This window comes from Schistocerca piceifrons, chromosome X (genome assembly GCF_021461385.2).
Source record: "Schistocerca piceifrons isolate TAMUIC-IGC-003096 chromosome X, iqSchPice1.1, whole genome shotgun sequence".
In the NCBI taxonomy this organism is placed as follows: domain Eukaryota; kingdom Metazoa; phylum Arthropoda; class Insecta; order Orthoptera; family Acrididae; genus Schistocerca; species Schistocerca piceifrons.
Window position 1 is genome coordinate 714,882,150 of NC_060149.1, and position 21,664 is coordinate 714,903,813.

The window sequence follows — 21,664 nt, forward strand, 5'->3', positions numbered from 1 at the left end:
GGAGAGCTCCATAAAGTGGCAACTGCATGGTGCGCTGGAATTTCAAAACTATATATCGGTGACAGAAATGTCTGCAGCAGGAAAATGTGGTACTGAAGCCATAAAACCTGTGCTATGGGACAATAGCAGAAAGTAAATTGGTCAGATGAGTCTTGTTTCATACTGCCCTCAATTTATGGCCGAATTTACGTCCCAAGAGTGAGATATGGCGGAAGTTCAGATATGATTTGGGCTACCATATCATGGTATTCCATGGGCCCCATGGTTATTCTGCAAGATCGCATTACTGCCAAGGATTATATACGGCCCAGTGACGTTAATGTGACCACCTTTCAAAAGGCTGAATAACGATCTTTTGCAGTGTGGACGTGCAAGAAGAGGGTCAGTGAGGTTCTGCAAGATATCAACAAAGATGAGGAAACTCCAGTACCGTGTCAGGAGTGTTTGGTTTCTCGGTTGAGGATCCATGGCACACACAGCCCTGTCAAGGTGGTCCCACAGATTTTCGATTCGTTTTAAATCAGGGTGTCTGGTGGCCACGGGAGTGTGGTAAACTCATCCTGTTCCTCTCTGAATCGCGCACGTACACTGTGAGCTATGCGATACGTTGCATTGACTTGCTGGTAGATGCCACGGAAAAACAATTACTTGTAGGAGTGGACATGGTCCCCAAGGATAGATGCATACTTGTGTTGATGAAATGTGCCTTCCAGAATGAGTAGACTACCCAGGGAATGCCACGAAAACATTCACCAGGCCGTAATGCTCCCTCCTTCAGCCTGGAGCCTTCCGACGATTGTTGCACGGCCGTACACGCCAAAGACCTTTTGCCTCACGAAGCAAAAAAGGTGATTAATCTGGCAAGGCCACACGACTTCATTCAGTGGACGTCTAGTTGCGGTATTGACATTCATCGCCAATAGACATCTGTCAGCATGGGTGCATGAACCCGGCGCCTGTTGCGGAGGCTCTCACGCAGCAACGGTCGCTGAGCGGTCATTGAGGAGACACTGTTGGTAGTCCTTGGCTCATATGGGAGGTTAGCTATTCAACAATTGCACATATATTCACTTGTACACATCTCCACAACCGTCGTTCACCCTTGTCATTTATGACCCATGGTGCACTGCAGTTGCCTCGGCGCCAATTTTGGATAGCCCAATTTTCCAGTGGATGGTATATTTTAGCCAGGCAGGAAGCAAACGGTCCGCAAACTTAGCCGTTTCGGAAACGCTTCCCCCCTTGGTCCAAAAACCAACGATAATGCCTTTTTTGGACGTAAGGTAAATCGCCACAATTCCACATTATGACAACGACTACACTGTTTTCCGCATCTCTTGACATGCTTCATATATCCTCCAGCACTGCAATCTGCCGTCAGTGAGTGGTTACTGCTCGTAGACGTCGAACGTAGGCGGTGATCATATTATTGTCACTGAACCGTATATGACCCTTTTGGCAGATCATGTCCATTATATTATACAATGTTGGTTCCTTCAATGATGACGCTATGCTCCAAGACGACAGAAACCCTTACTCACACAGCTCTCATCATCCAGGGCTGGAATCTTTAAGCACCCTGACCACTACAGTCACCAGATCATAATATTATTGAGCCTTTGTGAGAGAAGTGTGTGTGATCACTATCCACTTCCATCGTCGTTACATGAACTTTCCGCTCTTTGAAAGGAAGAATGCTAAAAGATTCCCTTCAAAATAATACAGTATTTTTATTTATCCACTCCAAAACGACTGGGAGCCTTTTTGGACGCCAGTGTGTTTCCTACTCTGAATAGGGCATGATAACGTGTTGAGTTTTTGGTGTTTCCATATCTTATGTCCAACCACTGTGTGTGCTATTTTTTTTTTTAATGGAACATTTGGTAATGGCTGCAGGCAGCACAGCACACTGCAATACTATACTTAAAAAAAGATGAGTGACAAGTGTATTGTTACATGTAGAAGAAAAAATGATCACATATAGGTATTATGGGCTCCTACCAGACGAGAAGTGGAGCATTTATCACTTTACAAGAGTACGAAATAGATGTAAACAGATATATATATATATATATATATATATATATATATATATATATATATATCTGTTTACATCTATTTCGTACTCTTGTAAAGTGATAAATGCTCCACTTCTCGTCTGGTAGGAGCCCATAATACCTATATGTGATCATTTTTTCTTCTACATGTAACAATACATATATATATATATATAGGTAATATCCCGTCTGCACATGGCTATCAATGTACTACTTGGGAGAGGATAAAAGACCAATGCTAGACGCTGTATTGAGCGAAACCATCTGGAGATACAAAAAAGAGAATAGCTGTTGCAGGATTGTACATATATCTGTCAAACGAAATCACTAATTTTTCAAAAGCAATATCTGAAAAAAGAAATCGAAGACATAATAAAAATCATGCCCGAACACAGGTACATTATAAATCTTTCTGACAGAACATCAGGAAAGAGTTCACTTAGGTAGAAAGGGAGAATCAATGTTACGTACACTCGTATTATGGAAAAGGACACAGAATAATTGTACTCGTTTCCCCCACAAAAAAAAGAATATCGGATTTCCTGCCTACAACATTGTAATGTGTACAATGGAGAACCATAATAGCAAGATTAATCCTTTATTTGCTGTAACTGTAAAAAATATAAAGTCAGGGTTCAAAGTTGATGAACTGTTATTCAACTAATAGCAAATTACTTTATTTCGAAAATGATTGAAAGTCGTTAAAATGGATAAAATATTCAGAGAACTTGTAAGTCCCAACAGTATTATACAGGCGAAGTACATTATGGAACTGAAAAGTACCAAAAGAATCACTTAGCTAGGGTTATTGCTTCTGGTAATACTTTTAAAATCAGTTCTTTTTTTCATTAACACACAAAAAAATATTACACTCTGAACGCTTAGAATGGGGTCTAGATTCCATCTTTGTAGATGAGCAAAGCTCACATTTGCCTCTTAAACTGACAAATATTGGCCAGTAATATCCCATATAAGGAAAGCGTACGTCGTTTAGAACCAAAAATATTGTCTTTCTTCTACCTGGAGTTGAAAGAGAAGCATTTTGATCCTTTTTGGACCCTCCCGTTTTTTCTACATTCACTTTCCAAGTGTGAGTAGACCAAGTGTAGTTCTACTCTGAAATCAATCGGTGGAAGTGTCCCATTTACGTCACAGTAAGAAACACAAAAATTCAAAAGGGTCGTTTCCACCACTGCACGAAACAGTCTGCATCAGCACTTTTTTTTGTCCTTCTGTCTATTTCATGAAGAGACCTCCCCATAGCAGCTTTATCTACGCCACTCACGTTTGCATTATAATTTTGTAAAATCATCAGCAACCCCACTTCAATCTTTGTTCCACTGTTGCACCTTTCTGGGTTCTGGATACACTACATACTTCATTTCCATGATCATCTGAAAGAAAATGAACTCCTCCATTGTCCAGCTACATTCTGAACAGTACCAGCACATACCCGAAGAGATACAGTTTGGACATTTTCTTCATTGTCTGTCTCTTCCTCATGAGCACATAGTTTAGGTTTTTAATATGTTTGGAGTGCTAGGACAGGCCTGAGGAGTTTTTGCAGTATTTTTCCGAGGAGTACTACGCATCATTTCACCTTCACTCGCATCACTACATTTAGATGGTGTATCAATATCATTGGGAAAATTTTGTAGTTGAGTACGAATTTCTTCTCCCTATTCCATAATAGGTAGACATAGCCTGAAAAAAAATCTTACTAAGTTCACTACCGTTTTACATTTTTTTTTGTTTTTCATAAAATGAAATGCCATATTGTCCTCATTAAGGATATGTTTTTATTTACAAAATATCCTGAAAACAGGAAAAGCCATAAACATCAAAGCAAAGCAACCAAAAGTCTATACAACCTCAATTTGCGAAGTTACTGCCCTGAACGTGACGGGACTGCAAAGCCCCAGACATATTTTACGTTATAATTGAATATTACAACGGTACTGTATCGATATTTTATCCCAATTAACATTAGTATGTATAAAGATAACTGCATAGAAATTATCACTCACTTCAGTTCACATATAAATGTTACTTTTATTTACGTAACCTTGCACCGTTGTTTCACACATCAAGCAACAAGTTGCAATGCCTCTGCTCACATTTCAATCTGATGTACGGGCTTCGGAATGGCGTGAGGGCTGCAGTGACATCCATCTAGGAAGCACAAGCGATATGGAATGGGACCTTTCGGTCCCAACAAGTCTGAAGGGCTGTTGAATTATATAATTCCATACAGAATCTGCTGGGATTCCTAAGTACCGACAGTAAATGAAAGACAAGACAAACCCTTCTAGACATTCACAGTCAGGAACAGGGGTGTTGTAGATGTTGCGGTCTTCAGTCCTGAGACTGGTTTGATGCAGCTCTGCATGCTACTCTATCCTGTGCAAACTTCTTCATCTCCCAGTACTTACTGGAACCTACATCCTTCTGGATCTGCTTAGTGTATTCATCTCTTGGTCTCCCTCTACGATTTTTACCCTCCACGCTGCCCTCCAATGCTAAATTGGTAGTATTACCTCACGTGTTCCAACATTTTTACGGAATCCAAACTGATCTTCCCCGAGGTCCGCTTCTACCAGTTTTTCCATTCGTCTGTAAGGAATTCGCGTTAGTATTTTGCAGCTGTGACTTATTAAACTGATAGTTCGGTAATTTTCACATCTGTCAACACCTGCTTTCTTTGGAATTATTATATTCTTCTTGAAGTCTGAGGGTATTTCGCCTGTCTCATACATCTTTCTCACCAGATGGTAGAGTTGTGTCAGGGCTGACTCTCCCAAGGCTATCAGTAGCTCTAATTGAATGTTTTCTATTCCCGGGGCCTGGTTTCAACTTAGGTCTTTCAGTGCTCTGTCAAAGTCTTTACGCAGTATCATATCCCCCATTTCATCTTCATCTACATCCTCTTCCATTTCCATACTATTGTCCTCAAGAACATCGCCCTCGTATAGACCCTCTATATACTCCTTCCACCTTTCTGCTTTCCCTTCTTTGCTTAAAACCGGGTTTCCATCTGAGCTCTTAATATTCATAAAAGTGGTTCTCTTTTCTCCAAAGGTCTCTTTTATTTTCCTGTAGGTAGTATCTATCTTACCCCTAGTCAGATAAGCCTCTACATAGTTACATTTGTCATCTAGCCATCCCTGCTTAGCCATTTTGCACTTCCTGTCGATCTCATTTTTGAGACGTTTGTATACCTTTTAGCCTGCTTCATTTACTGCATTTTTATATTTTCTCCTTTCATCAATTAATTTCAATATTTCTTCTGTTACCCAAGGATTTCTACTAGCCCTCGTATTTTTACCTACTTGATCCTCTGCTGCCTTCAGTACTTCATCTCTCAAAGCTACCCATTTTTCTTCTACTGTATTTCCTTCCCCCATTCCTGTCAATTGTTCCCTTATGCTTTCCCTGAAACTCTGTACAACCTCTGGTTTAGTCAGTTTATCCAGGTCCCATCTCCTTAAATTTCCACCTTTTTGCAATTTCTTCAGTTTTAATCTACAGTTCATAACCAACAGATTGTGGTCAGAGTCCACATCTGTCCCTGGAAATGTCTTACAATTTAAAACCTGGTTCCTAAATCTCTGTCTTATCATTATATAATCTATCTGATACTTACTAGTATCTCCAGGATTCTTCCATGTATTCAACCTTCTTTTATGATTCTTGAACTAAGTGTTAGCTATGGTTGAGTTATGCTCTGTGCAAAATTCTACCAGACGGTTTCCTCTTTCGTTTCCTACCCCCAATCCATATTCACCTACTATGTTTCCTTCTCTCCCTTTTCCTACTCTGGAATTACAGTCACACACGACTATTAAATTTTCGTCTCCCTTCACTACCTGAATAATTTCTTTTATCTCATCATAAATTTTTCTTCAATTTCTTCGTCATCTGCAGAGCTAGTTGGCATATAAACTTGTACTACTGTGGTAGGCGTGGGCTTCGTGTCTATCTTGGCCACAATAATGCGTTCACTATGCTGTTTGTAGTAGCTTACCGGCACTTCTGTTTTTTTTATTCATTATTAAATTTACTCCTGCGTTACCCCTATTTGATTTTGTTTTTATAACCCTGTATTCACCTGACCAAAAGTCTTGTTCCTCCTGCCACTGAACTTCACTAATTCCCACTATATCTAACTTTAACCTACCCATTTCCCTTCTTAAATTTTCTAACCTAGCTGCCCGATTAAGGGATCTGACGTTCCACGCCCCGATCAGTAGAATGTCAGTTTTCTTTCTCCTGATAACGACGTCCTCTTGAGTAGTCCCCGCCCGGAGATCCGAATGGGGGACTATTTTACCTCCGGAATATTTTACCCAAGAGGACGCCATCATCATTTAACCAAGCTGCATGCCCTCGGGAAAAATTACAGCTGTAGTTTCCCCTTGCTATCAGCCGTTCGCAGGATCAGTCAATCATCCAGACTGTTGCCCCTGCAACTATTGAAAAGGCTGCTGCCCCTCTTCAGGAACCACACGTTTGTCTGGCCTCTCAACAGATACCCCTCCGTTGTGGTTGCACCTACGGTACGGCCATCTATATCGCTGAGGCACGCAATAGCATAACCAATAAAAGCATTATAGATGTAATTTGTTCAAAGCCTTCTTTCCATGGTAGAACCACGAGCAAACATTAGGGCTTCTGGACATCGATTGTGAGAGAAGTCCTGCGATAAAGTCGGCCATCAGTACCTAACAGCAACGTTACAGCGATTCAGATCTCCGCAAGTGACAATAGATTTACTGCTACTAATCAATACCAAATGGTTTCCAAAGAGAAAATAAACGGAAATACGCAAGCAATCCCAACCCACTGTTCCGTCAGAAAGAGTAATAGTTATGTCAAAATGTGGCAATCATTCAATAAAAATGTTACAAATGGCTCTAAAAACTCTGGAACTTAACATCTGAGGTCATCAGTCCCCTAGACTTAGAACTACTTAAACCTAACTAACCTAAAGACATCACACACATCCAAGCCCGAGGCAGGATTCGAACCTGTGACCATAGCAGCAGCGCGGTTCCGGACTGAAGCGCCTAGAACTGCTCGGCCAAAGCGGCCGGCAATCGTTTAACTGTGTGGAGGGTATTTGGTATAGATTTTCTGTCGATAGTACTATGAAACACGTATTTAGATACGCTTAAGGCGGACAGAATTACATTGTATCTAAATGTACATACTGTTATTCCAAAGGTCTTAAGAAAATTATGCAAAGCAGTGATAGACTTATGTAGGTCTCTGTGACTCGGATATTAGCCGATTTATGCTTCGCTTTCATAACACCGTGCTAAATGGAACGATATCCTACAATCTTCCTTACATTTTTTTACCTATCTCTCAAAACAGTGCAGCCATCATACAGTGGTCGATAGATTTTCTCTTCCCTCGCTACAAGCATGCATAATGCTTCCATTTTTATAAAATGAGCTTCATGTCAGACATCTAAGACTGAGTTCATCCACTGTCTTGTAATATGAAGGCGTCTATTCGCTTGTCACACAAAACACCAGTTCTAACATTCGGTACCATTTTAGTTTCTTGCAAATCACAGGAAATTTCGTTCTACAAGGAAACGGTAGGGATAACTACGAACAGTGACAAAACCACAGCTCTTATAGTTCATCGCTTTTCTAATATAAGTACCACTACATATATGTGCACAATTACATGTTACATAACAATCATAGTTTACGACTGTACATGTTAACAAAGTTCAAGTTTAATCATTACACAGTAGTGATCAGCCTTTCGCGGTGAAATAACATATTATACAACTGTCATTGCCTATGTCATAGCAAAAGCAAACCAAACCTTTCCAGACATTCATGGACTGGAAAAGACATGTAGCATGCCCGGTTTTACAGTTGACGCAAATAAAAAGCTGTTTCTGTACAAGTGAACTTTTCCAGTATGTGGATGTTGATAACAATTCACATCTGGTAAGTGTTGTTGTTGTTGTTGTTGTTGTGGTCTTCAGTCCTGAGCCTGGTTTGATGCAGCTCTCCATGCTACTCTATCCTGTGCAAGCTTCTTCATCTTCCAGTAACTACTGCAACCTACATCCTTCTGAATCTGCTTAGTGTATTCATCTCTTGGTCTCCCTCTACGATTTTTACCTTCCACGCTGCCCTCCAATGCTAAATTGGTGATCCCTTGATGCCTCAGAACATGTCCTACCAACCGATCCCTTCTTCTTGTCAAATTGATCCACAAACTCCTCTTCTCCCCAATTCTATTCAGTACCTCATTAGTTATGTGATCTACCCATCTAATCTTCAACATTCTTCTGTAGCACCACATTTCGAAAGCTTCTAGTCTCTTCTTGTCCAAACTATTTATCGCCCATGTTTCACTTCCATACATGGCTACACTCCATACAGATACTTTCAGAAACGACTTCCTCACACTTAAATCTGTACTCGATGTTAACAAATTTCTCTTCTTCAGAAACGCTTTCCTTGCCATTGCCAGTCTACATTTTATATCCTCTCTACTTCGACCATCATCAGTTATTTTGCTCCCCAAATAGCAAAACTCCTTTACTATTTTAAGTGTCTCATTCCCTAATCTAATTCCCTCAGCATCACCCGACTTTATTCGACTACATTCCATTATCCTCGTTTTGCTTTTGTTGATGTTCATCTTATATCCTCCTTTCAAGATACTATCCATTCCGTTCAACTGCTCTTCCAAGTCCTTTGCTGTCTCTGAAAGAATTACAATGTCATCGGCAAACCTCAAAGTTTTTATTTCTTCTCCATGGGTTTTAATACCTCTTCAAATTTTTCTTTTGTTTCCTTCACTGCTTGCTCAATATACAGATTGAATAACATCGGGGAGAGGCTACAATCCTGTCTCATTCCCTTCCCAACCACTGCTTCCCTATCGTGTCCCTTGACTCATAACTGCCATCTGGTTTCTGTACAAATTGTAAATAGCCATTCGCTCCCTGTATTTTACTCCTGTCACCTTTAGAATTTGAAAGAGAGTATTCCAGTCAACATTGTCAAAAGCTTTCTCTAAGTCTACAATTGCTAGAAACTTAGGTTTGCCTTTCCTTAATCTTGCTTCTAAGATATGTCGTAGGGTCAGTATTGCCTCACGTGTTCCAATATTTCTACGGAATCCAAACTGAACCTCCCCGAGGTCGGCTTCTACTAGTTTTTCCATTCGTCTGCAAAGAATTCGCGTTAGTATTTTGCAGCTGTGACTTATGAAACTGATAGTTCGGTAATTTTCACATCTGTCAACAACTGCTTTGTTTGGTATTGGAATTATTATATTCTTCTTGAAGTCTGAGGGTATTTCGCCTGTCTCATATATCTTGCTCACCAGATGGTAGAGTTTAGTCAGGACTGGCTCTCCCAAGGCTGTCAGTAGTTCTAATGGAACTGCTGGGGCCTTGTTTCGACTCAGGTCTTTCAGTGCTCTGTCAAACTCTTCACGCAGTATCATATCTCCCATTTCATCTTCATCTACATCCTCTTCCATTTCCATAATATTTTCCTCAAGTACATCACCCTTGTATAGACCCTCTATATACTCCTTCCACCTTTCTGCTTTCCCTTCTTTACTTAGGACTGGGTTTCCATCTGAGCTCTTGATATTCATACAAGTGGTTCTCTTTTCTCCAAAGGTCTCTTTAATTTTCCTGTAGGCAGTATCTATCTTACCCCTGGTGAGACAAGCCTCTACATCCTTACATTTATCCTCTAGCCATCCCTGCTTAGCCATTTTGCACTTCCTGTCGATCTCATTTTTGAGACGTTTGTATTCCTTTTTGCCTGCTTCATTTACTGCATTTTTATATTTTCTCCTTTCATCAATTAATTTCAATAGTTCTTCTGTTACCCAAGGATTTCTAGCAGCCCTCGTCTTTTTACCTACTTTATCCTCTGCTGCCTTCACTACTTCATCCCTCAAAGCTACCCATTCTTCTTCTACTGTATTTCTTTCCCCCATTCCTGTCAATTGTTCCCTTATTCTCTCCCTGAAACTCTGTACAATCTCTGGTTTAGTCAATTTATCTAAGTCCCATCTCCTTAAATTCCCACCTTTTTGCAATTTCTTCAGGTTTAATCTAGAGTTCATAACCAATAGATTGTGGTCAGAGTCCACATCTACCCCTGGAAATGTCTTACAATTTAAAACCTGGTTCCTAAATCTCTGTCTTACCATTATATAATCTATCTGAAACCTGTCAGTATCTCCAGGCTTCGTAGTATCCTCGAAAATTAGAGAGATATATAATAAACTGTTTAGCTCGCTTTCTCCTCCAGTTCTCACTGCTTAACGTCTGTGTTACTCAGTTCCCTCCTCCGCCGGCAGACTAACGATAATCGCAATCGTAAGTTTTGCTGGCATCGGAAACTGTTTGCTATCACGTTTAACGGCCAAGATGTGAAGAGGAAGTCCCTCGCCGTTGGGAATTAATTCAGAGTTATCGTTTGGCAGTGCTACAAAGTGGCTCGAGCGATGTGTCACAGCTGTGTATTCAAGACTGTAGCGGTATGGCAAAAGCTAGCATACGCGAGTCCAATTCCTCATGCACTTGGTAAGTAGCATTACTTTGTGTGATAATTGTCTAGTCTTCTATTTACATGCATCTTCCTTAAAAGTGGGAGGAAATCAGTCAAAAATGTAATAAACTGCAATTGGAGGTGATATTACCTTATTCCACACATTTCCTAGCGATGTGTTCGGAACGTGTGTATTTACTTTGGAGTGTCACTCGATATTTACAAGTGTGCTATGGCCAGTCTTATAGTGGCGTTATTGTTTTAATATACTGTGTTTTGTTAATAATGGCGGCAGTAGTTGCTTGCAACGTGCATTTAACGAAGTGTTCTGATGGTACATACTCGGATTATCCCATTATTATGTACAAGTCTACATGGGACAGTCTTATACTGACGGCACACACTAATAATGCAGAGGTAATGTAAATTTGGTACATAGCAACTGCGTATTTGTTGTTAAATAATGCTTACAGAAATTGTTAAACGTTCAAGAATTTTATATTTATTTATGTGTTATGGAATACTAGGCTGCAGTCATGCTTTGTTTTGCTTACAGAAAATGTCATAACGTTATTATACAAACTCCTGTTTAGAGAAGAACATAAGACCTATAACAACTAGAGATAGGGCATTCATATTCACAAGACATGTACATTAATACACTCCTGGAAATGGAAAAAAGAACACATTGACACCGGTGTGTCAGACCCACCATACTTGCTCCGGACACTGCGAGAGGGCTGTACAAGCAATGATCACACGCACGGCACAGCGGATACACCAGGAACCGCGGTGTTGGCCGTCGAATGGCGCTAGCTGCGCAGCATTTGTGCACCGCCGCCGTCAGTGTCAGCCAGTTTGCCGTGGCATACGGAGCTCCATCGCAGTCTTTAACACTGGTAGCATGCCGCGACAGCGTGGACGTGAACCGTATGTGCAGTTGACGGACTTTGAGCGAGGGCGTATAGTGGGCATGCGGGGGGCCGGGTGGACGTACCGCCGAATTGCTCAACACGTGGGGCGTGAGGTCTCCACAGTACATCGATGTTGTCGCCAGTGGTCGGCGGAAGGTGCACGTGCCCGTCGACCTGGGACCGGACCGCAGCGACGCACGGATGCACGCCAAGACCGTAGGATCCTACGCAGTGCCGTAGGGGACCGCACCGCCACTTCCCAGCAAATTAGGGACACTGTTGCTCCTGGGGTATCGGCGAGGACCATTCGCAACCGTCTCCATGAAGCTGGGCTACGGTTCCGCACACCGTTAGGCCGTTTTCCGCTCACGCCCCAACATCGTGCAGCCCGCCTCCAGTGGTGTCGCGACAGGCGTGAATGGAGGGACGAATGGAGACGTGTCGTCTTCAGCGATGAGAGTCGCTTCTGCCTTGGTGCCAATGATGGTCGTATGCGTGTTTGGCGCCGTGCAGGTGAGCGCCACAATCAGGATTGTATACGACCGAGGCACACAGGGCCAACATCCGGCATCATGGTGTGGGGAGCGATCTCCTACACTGGCCGTACACCACTGGTGATCGTCGAGGGGACACTGAATAGTGCACGGTACATCCAAACCGTCATCGAACCCATCGTTCTACCATTCCTAGACCGGCAAGGGAACTTGCTGTTCCAACAGGACAATGCACGTCCGCATGTATCCCGTGCCACCCAACGTGCTCTAGAAGGTGTAAGTCAACTACCCTGGCCAGCAAGATCTCCGGATCTGTACCCCATTGAGCATGTTTGGGACTGGATGAAGCGTCGTCTCACGCGGTCTGCACGTCCAGCACGAACGCTGGTCCAACTGAGGCGCCAGGTGGAAATGGCATGGCAAGCCGTTCCACAGGACTACATCCAGCATCTCTACGATCGTCTCCATGGGAGAATAGCAGCCTGCATTGCTGCGAAAGGTGGATATACACTGTACTAGTGCCGACATTGTGCATGCTCTGTTGCCTGTGTCTATGTGCCTGTGGTTCTGTCAGTGTGATCATGTGATGTATCTGACCCCAGGAATGTGTCAATTAAGTTTCCCCTTCCTGGGACAATGAATTCACGGTGTTCTTATTTCAATTTCCAGGAGTGTATGTAGAAATGATTAGCATTTGAACCATGTCGACTCGCCGGTTCAAGGTTAACATCGATATCGCAGCGCGTAGCGCAACACCACCTACCGGTAAAATGTGTCTGTTGCTTTCGTTGCCGCTATAAACCGAAAATAATGGATCAGTGTGATTTGAGCAGGCGTGCAGGATGCCTCGCAGATATACGCGCGAACCGCACCGTCAAATCAGTGAGTCTGAAAAAGGGCGCATTATTGACCTGAGAGAATATGATGTATCCATCCGGGAAATTGCTGCTCGTGTAGGATGAAGTTTTTCGGCAGTTCGACTGGTGTGTGCAGAATGATTCACGGAAGGCCGTATAACACAACGAGACGAGTCGGGATGCACCACCCAGACCACCCCCGACAAGATCGACACCACATCCGAAAGGCATTGCAGCAAAGATCTGCAATGAATTTTTTTTCAAATTGATACATTTATCCTTCTCCCCCACCCTAGAAAGTTTGTAGCATCACCACGGAGTCACCCTGTATATACATACATTTACAGGCACGGCGCCTATAACTTTGACGGTCTGTGGCGTCGCTGGATGAAGTTTCTGGACATGAATTCCTGTGTAAAACTTGATCTACTAAGTCCCCCCCCCCTCCCAAACCTCTAGAAGTATATATATATATATATATATATATATATATATATATATATATATATATATATATATATATACTTCTAGATATATATATATATATATGCAACTACCACCTGATGATGCTTCACTTCAGTTGCTACTATTAAATACGCCGTTCGGCTTATACGGGTACAACCGCTTACCGTTTGGGGTTGCAAGTGCACCCGACATTTTCCAAAAGTATTTAGAAGAACTGATTCAAGATATTGCGCACTATGTTAATTGTATGTGATTGCACTCTTTCTCGGCGTATTCCACTGATGAATTCTTGTCGGGTTATCAGCCGAGTGGTGGCGTCGTCTTGTCGCAACGTGTCAATGAGTTTCGTACCCATCATCTTCTGGTGAAGTGTCGGGGTGCTGTGTTCTGCATATCTATATAGCTGCTTGGCCGTTAATTGTTAATTATTTCGACGTTATTCTTGTTACGGGTTGATACACGTATAACATCGCAAAACTCTTGAAACCCTGTTGCAACAGTTGCAGGAAAATAGTTCACAGTGTCAGTTAGAAAACTACAGTTTCTTCATCCACATTTCAGATACCAGGGACACATTCTTTGTCAAAAAAAATGGTTCAAATGGCTCTGAGCATTATGGGACTTAACATCTGTGGTCATCAGTCCCCTAGAACTTAGAACTACTTAAACCTAACTAACCTAAGGACATCACACACATCCATGCCCGAGGCAGGATTCGAACCTGCGACCGCAGCAGCCGTGCGGTTCCGGACTGCGCGCCTAGAACCGCTAGACCACCGCGGCCGGCATTCTTTGTCACGATTATATCAAGCTCATGCGCGACCACGCTGAAGCGGGCATAAAAATGCTGGCACCTAGTAACCTCAGACAGCTGCAGTCGTTTCTGCGTAAAATCATGTACTATTAAAATTTATTCCTCATGTAGCACAGATCGAGCATTCCCCAAACAGCTGCACAATAAGGGCATCACGTTTGTGTGGTCAGCCGCCTGTCAAGGGGCTTTTCTCCACCTTAAGGACAATTTCAAGACGGCTCCATGTCGGATGCCATATATGGCGAACCTGCCGTTGACACAGGCATCGGACGCGCCACAATACGGCATTGCAGCAGTCTCCCTCAGGTTGTCAGAAGGTCCTGAGCGCCTCCAAAATCATAGACACTGCACAGTTCAACTACTCCTACATTGAGAAGGAAGCTTTAGCAATCATTTATGGGAAAAAGAAATTTGTTATGTATTTATACTGCAGAAAACACCACTTGTTGACTGACCACAAACCCTTCGTTTCCTTGTTCGAGCTTTGTTCTAACCTCCTGGATAAAACGACGCAGCATCTTAGCGTTGGGAGTTTTTTTCAGCCAGGTGGCACTATGAAATACGCTTTCCACCCACCACTCAACTCTCCTGTCCTGCTTTCTTCTTGGCCCCAACACGAAATTTGATCTCCAGGGAACTGTTAGTTTTGCCTCGGATCAGCATCTCCAAATAGCCGTGGGCGAATTCCCGCAGACGATGCGGGAGGTAACTTCGGCGTTTTCTCGCGACCTAGTCCTGAGGAAGGTTTTGTCGGCGCTCAAGAAAGGGTTGCCGCAGCCATTTTCCCACCAGGCTAACCCGGCTTTTCGCAATTACTTCGTGCTGCGCTGTCGGCTTAACGCCACGCAGGATGTCGTAACATTGACTACAGAGGACTTTGGTGTCCGAGTCATCATTCCTCCTCTGCTCCGGCTGCGCATCCTCCACCTCCTTCATGTTTCATTTTGGGGCATGACACGCATGAAGATGTAGGCCAGGCGGCACGTTTACTGGCTTGGGATCGATGCCGACACTGAACTAGCTTGCCACTCCTGCCGTGCCTGCTTCCTCAATCAGGCACGTCTTTCGTCATGGCCCTGTTCTGACCACTCGAGGGAGACGGTCCATGTCGATTTTGCCAAGCCATTTCAGGGAGCTCTGTGGCTGCTGGTGGTGGATGCCCTTCCAAAGTTCCTGTATGTGGCCCTCACGCTGTCCACTACCACTCCAGATACCATATTTGGGCCTTGAAAGTATTTTCGCCATTGAGGGGCATCGTGCACCCTGCTGTTGCACAACAGGTCTAATATAAGTCGACTTAATTCTAGGTCTTCTGTCGCCCACCCCCCACCTCCCCCCACCCCCCACTGCGGAGGCTCAGTGGATGGTTCTCACATTGAAAACCCATTTGCGGAAGGTCTTCCAGACATCATCGGCTCAGGTCACCCGACACAGCTCCTTCCTGACGCATTCGTCCACCCCGCCGTCAACGAATCAGTCCAACAAAAATCCTGCACGACCATCTAGGTCAAAGAAGCAGCACTAATGGCTGTCGTGGTCAGAATGGTGGGTGCTATGACGAATAACACTATTCTTGACACGAAGACGAACATGCCCCTGAGCACAATCTTTCTCGGAGGCAAATATTTGTAATTCAGTTCGAGAGGTTTGGGAAAACTTGTGAGAAGAACAGTCTTGTTACATCGACTACTAACACCTCTTTTCAATCTGGAAGTTTCAAATGTTTCGAAACTCTAGGAATAATACACGTTCACGTACTTGGATAGAAGAGTTCGAGTATTTGTTGCAGTCTTGATGGCTTACTGCTCACAAGCTTTAGATTTTGTGCGGTTATTTACAATAATGAGCATAAATGGTCAAAATTAAAAAGCATTGTACAATACCCCTTACACAGATATGCGCTGAGCAGAATTGTGAGGGATGGGAAATCCCCGCTGTAGTTCAACAGTTGCGTTAAAAAGCAAAGAGTGGTCCACTACAGATTTAAAAGCAGCGAAAGTCTCGTTGACTAACAAAACCTAAGCAAATTCAGAATTAGATCGAGGAGAGCCATGTATGAAGTGTTAAACGAATTCGAAAGCAAAATTCTATCTACCGATCAAACAGAATATCCTATGATGTTTTGCTCTCATGTAAAATCAGTAAACGATCAAAGCTATCAGTCTGATAGTACAGGACATATAGCGCAAATTGTGTTTAGGAAGAAAATTGTTAAGAAAACGAAGAAGGTCTTATTGCTGGATAGTAGTCACAGGAGAGAAATCTCAGCACTGGTTGAAAACGATTTGGGAAATGATTACCAAGTAATGGGTATTTTTAAGCCAAGTACATGGCTCTGTGATAACACCTGTGATTTAGAATCTTTGGGGAATAAATCTATATAATAATAGTGAGGTTGCAGTTAACAGTTTGGTTCTTAAACTTAATTATACAACTGAGGATGTCATCAGACACGTCTCCTCACAGTAGTGTGAAAATTGTGTCATTATGTGCGTGGTGTGGTAAGTCCTGAATCAAGTGGAAATTTTGATACAGAGTTCAGAAAGTCGCTGGCTGAGAGGGACATTTGATTATTGCTTCGCCTCCCACTTGGTCACAGTATACACAGCGTAGTTTGCATCTTAATGTTTCTGGTAAGAGGCTACTTATATGGAATTGTTTTAATGGCATACTAAAGGTATACAAAGTTTGAAGTAAACCAGTGATTCCAACTTCGTGCCCTCCCCTTGTCAGTTCAACGTGTTATGCTCCTAGAAACACTTATTATTGGGTTTATCCAAAAACAAATGTGTTGTCTTATTTTGTAAATTTTCATTCTGTGTTGTGTTATGGAATTACATACTGGAACACTGCACCTTATGTCAGGGAGCGATAAGAGTAATGTGTAAAGCAGATAACCACATGCAGATAAACCAAAACGTTATAACTACTGCCCACTGCGACGCTGGATGCCACCTGGTGGTGTTGCGGGGACATGACGCCGTAACAAAAGTATGTAAGCGGAGCAGACACGACCTGGGGATCACGCTAGTGAAGATATGGGCTGTAAATGAGGTAATCCATTGAGATAAGCAACTGTGACAAAGGTCAGATTATTATTACGTACAGCCTGTGAACGAGTATCTCGAAAACGGCGAAACTGGTCGAATGTTCACGTGCTACTGTCGTAAGCATATACGGAAAGAGGTAGAACGACAGTGAAACTACCACACGGCGCTAAATGGTTGGACGTCCACGACTCTTCACAGAACGTGGGGTTCGGAGGCTTGTCTGCTCTGTAAAGTAGGATAGATGGTGATCTGTGGCATCTCTGCCGAAAGAGCACAATACTGGTCCACGCACAAGTGTTTCGGAGCGGACCCTAAAGCAGACCAGCCCTACGTGTTCAGATTCTGACCCAACGACATCGTCAGTTACGATTACACTGGGCTTGGAACCATTGGGCTTCGACCGTTGATCAGAGGAAATGTGTCGGCTCTTCGGGTGAATCACAGTAGGTCGACAGTCGTCTCCACAAACGCCGTCATCGAAGTGAACGGCAGCTCGAAACGTGCAGCGCGCCAAACACGCAGGTGGTTGGGAGTAGTATTATGCCACGACAGACATTCTCTTTACAATTGCGTTGGACATGTGGTAGTAATCGAAGACATTCTGACAGCTGTGAACCACCTGCATCCCTTCATGCTTGATGTCTTGCCCGACGGCGATGTTATCTTTCAGCAGTATAATCGTTTGTGTCTCAGAGACAGAACCGTGCTACAGTAGTTTGACGAACATTAGAGTGAACTCACATTGATTTCTCAGCGACAAAATTCGTCTGATGTAAATGCTGTGGAACCCACCTGGGTCGCTATCGGTCACCATCACAGCGTACGCAAATCAGCAGCTCGTTACTTGCGCGAATTTTACAGAAAAAGTGTCACATGTGTGTGAAATCTTATGGGACTTAACTGCTAAGGTCGTCAGTCCCTAATCTTACACACTACATAACCTAAATTATACTAAGGACAAACACACACACCCATGCCCAAGGGAGGATTCGAACCTCCACCGGGACCAGCAGCACAGTCCATGACTGCAGCGCGTAGACCGCGCGGGCGAATTTTACACGAACTGTGTGTAGACATCTAATGCCACATACCTCCACAAACGTATCTATAAACTGTCGGATCCCTGATACGCATAATCAGTGATATATTTCGTTCCAAAGACGGACAAACAAGCTACGAGGGTAATCCCAAAAGTAAGGTCTCCTATTTTTTATAAGTACATAGACCCGTTTATTTCTACAACGGTTTACATCAATTTACAGCTTGAACATTTAGCTATTTTTCGACATAATCACCATTTCTGTCGATGAATTTTTGTAAACGCTGTGACAGTTTTTGTATGCCCATGTCATACCAGCTCGCCGCCATGCTGTTCAGAAAAGTATGAACCTCTTCTTTTACCTCGTCGTTGGAGCTGAATCGCTTTCTGGCCAAATGTTCGTTTAACCTAGGGAACAGGCGATAGTCACTGGGTGCCAAGTCAGGACTATATTGTGGGTGGGTTATTATGTTCCACTGAAACTGTTGCAGGAGAGCAACGGTTTGCGAGCGTAGTCATGGAGAATGTGTACGCTCTTGCTCAACATTCCTCTTCTCCGGTTCTGAATTGTCCGTTTGAGTTTTTTCATAGTACCTGTCAGCGTTAATTGTGGTGGTGAGGTGAAAGAAGATGTTCATAACTTTCTGAACAGCATGGCAGCGAGCTGGTATGACCTGGGCATACAAAAACTACCACAGCGTCTACAAAAATGCATCGAGAAAAATGATGATTATGTCAAAAAATAGCTAAATGCTCAAGCTGTAAACTGATGCAAACCATTGTAGAAATAAACAGGTCTATGTACTTATAAAAAATAGGAGACCTGACTTTGGGATTACCCTCGTATTAAGCAGGTGATGATAATGGTCTTGCTCATCAGTGCACATCTTGCAGAGGCTTGTTTACACTCACATCCCGACTCATTTACTCCTTAATGGTATTTGTTACTCATAATAAAAAACAGTTTCAACTTAACTGCGGTTTACAGAGTGACAAAGCAGACAAAAAGAATGTTCATGTAGATATTGTCTCTGTGCCTAGGGCTCAGTATGGAGACATGTGGTGGGAAGATATTCAACAAGATCCCGTACGACAGAGCAATAAATTGGGAATCCTTATCAATTCCAAAGAAATTTAAAAACATACCTCGTTAGCCACTCTAGCTACAAATTATCTGAATATCTAGAATAGGGAGTTAAGAAGTTTTGTTACGTACATGACAAGTAACAGCGTTTGTTATAAATTTGCATGACAAGTAGTAATTAACTTGAATAGGACTCTTTATTAACAGAAGGAGGTAAACATTTTCTTTGATAATAAACTTGTAAAGCTGTAAAGTAAAACTTCATTTCTAATTTTCTCGATATGAGTCTAAATAACGGGAGAAAAGTAAGATGCACTACATTGGACACCAAAATGTATCAGGCCAGAAGTAGCTAAGAAGAAGCAGGAAGTGTTCGAGACTCTCTTGGGCGTTGTGGGTTCGTAGATGGCTTGGGAGACAGGTGTGACGTTGTACAGAAACTTCAGACAAGAAAGGAGAGAACATAAACAATTCCTTATCAATTTATTCAGCTTGGACAGTCACTCAGATGCGCCCTATGGCGCGGTATGGCCTTCTCTCGTGTATTTCCTCTTGCAGCGGCGAGTGAGGCAGTGTGCAGTCAACGCGCGCTGCCGGGAAGGCGGCGCTCTGCCCTGCCATAGTCGATATGCCGGGGATGACTTGACAAGAGGCGGTTAAGCACCGCACGTGGCCCTCTGCGGCACGAGGCAGCTGGCGGAGTTGACAGGCACTGCAGCACGAGTGACTAAGGCTCTGAAGTGCGTCTGGCATCCGGCTGAAGTCGGAAAGCGGTCAAGTGACTTCCCTCGCAGAGGTTGGAAATGCGCTCCCGGAACTCGGTTTACACTCGCGCGACTGGTACTCTGACGTCATCTTCGAACTCGCCGCCTACGTGTGCTAGGAGACTCGACTGCGCCAGCGTGGAAGGGGGAACGAGTACACTAGTTCGCGAATATAACGGGAGCGCCGCTACACGCATATGGTCGGAAAATAAATCGCAACAGCAAAAAAATTATTAATGTCGAGTACTGAAATTTCTCGAATACATTTGTCTAGGTAATATATTAAAGTGACTAAAATTGAAATATCACGGGTTAATGTAAGTGCGAGAGAAGACATTACAAATGTGATATGCTGGTACATTAATAACTGGTGTAACCTGCAGAATGTTGAATGGAAGCATGCAGACGTGCATGCATTGTGTTGTACAAGTGCCGGATGTCAGTTTGTGGGATGGAATTCCATGCCTGTTGCACTTTCGCGGTCAATACAGCGACGGTTAATGGTGTTTGTGAATTACTCTGTAGTTGTCCTTCGATGATCTAGTCATCGAGCAGGCCAAGGCACCCTGTCGAACCTCTGTAGAGAGTGTTGGGGTACAACAGCGGTATGAGGGCGAGCGCTATCTTCTTGGAAAGTACCCCCTCGCACTCTGTTCAAAAATTCTGCCCAACGCCACCATACATATGTGTCACAACGGGAAGATCGTCACAGCCCCTCTTACCCACATTTTACCCATTCTTGTGACACCTTAGCGATGGTTCAAAATGGCTCTGAGCACTATGGGACTTAACATCTGAGGTCATCAGTCCCCTAGAACTTACACCTACTTAAACCTAACTAATCTAAGAACATCACACACATCCTTGCCCAAGGCAGGATTCGAACCTGCGACCGTAGCAGTCGCGCGATTCCGGACTGAAGCGCCTAGAACCGCACGGCCTCACCGGCCGGCTTTAGCGATGGAGTTCAGAACAGCGACGTACAGCGTTTACATCAAGCTGCAGACCCACTGAATATGATCTGCCCCCTTTGGAGAGTAGTGTGATCGCAATTTTTCTCTGCTGTACAACTTCGAATAATTAGGACTGTTAAAAACCATTCGACGAAATTTGAGTGTGATCCGAAGTAGCAAAGGGTTCACTTGCTTTTTCATCCCTCCTTTGTCATATCCTCCTATGGCGTGATCACGGAGTGGGTGGGGGTGGGGGTGGGGGGTGCAGCGTTAATATGTGCATGAATAAAAGGGCAAAGGGCCCTTCTAAGATCCGCCCAGTACGGCAACAGCCTCGACGCTACCAAAGCACCTTAGTTGAGCACATTACAAATGTACAATCATAAAACTCTGCCACACATTCAACTTCATGGTTGCTCTAGTGCCTGAGGGATAGGCAGCCCCTTCGACATCCCTAAGCTGGAGTCTCTGGCAATCCATCAAGGAAAGTGGGACTGCAGCTGGACACGTAGAACTCGAACAATGGTAACAAAACCCGCAGTTGTATTTGAATCTCACATCGTTTATTCTTTTTAACACATGCTACCAGTTTCGACACCATATGGTGTCATCTTCAGGCCCCTG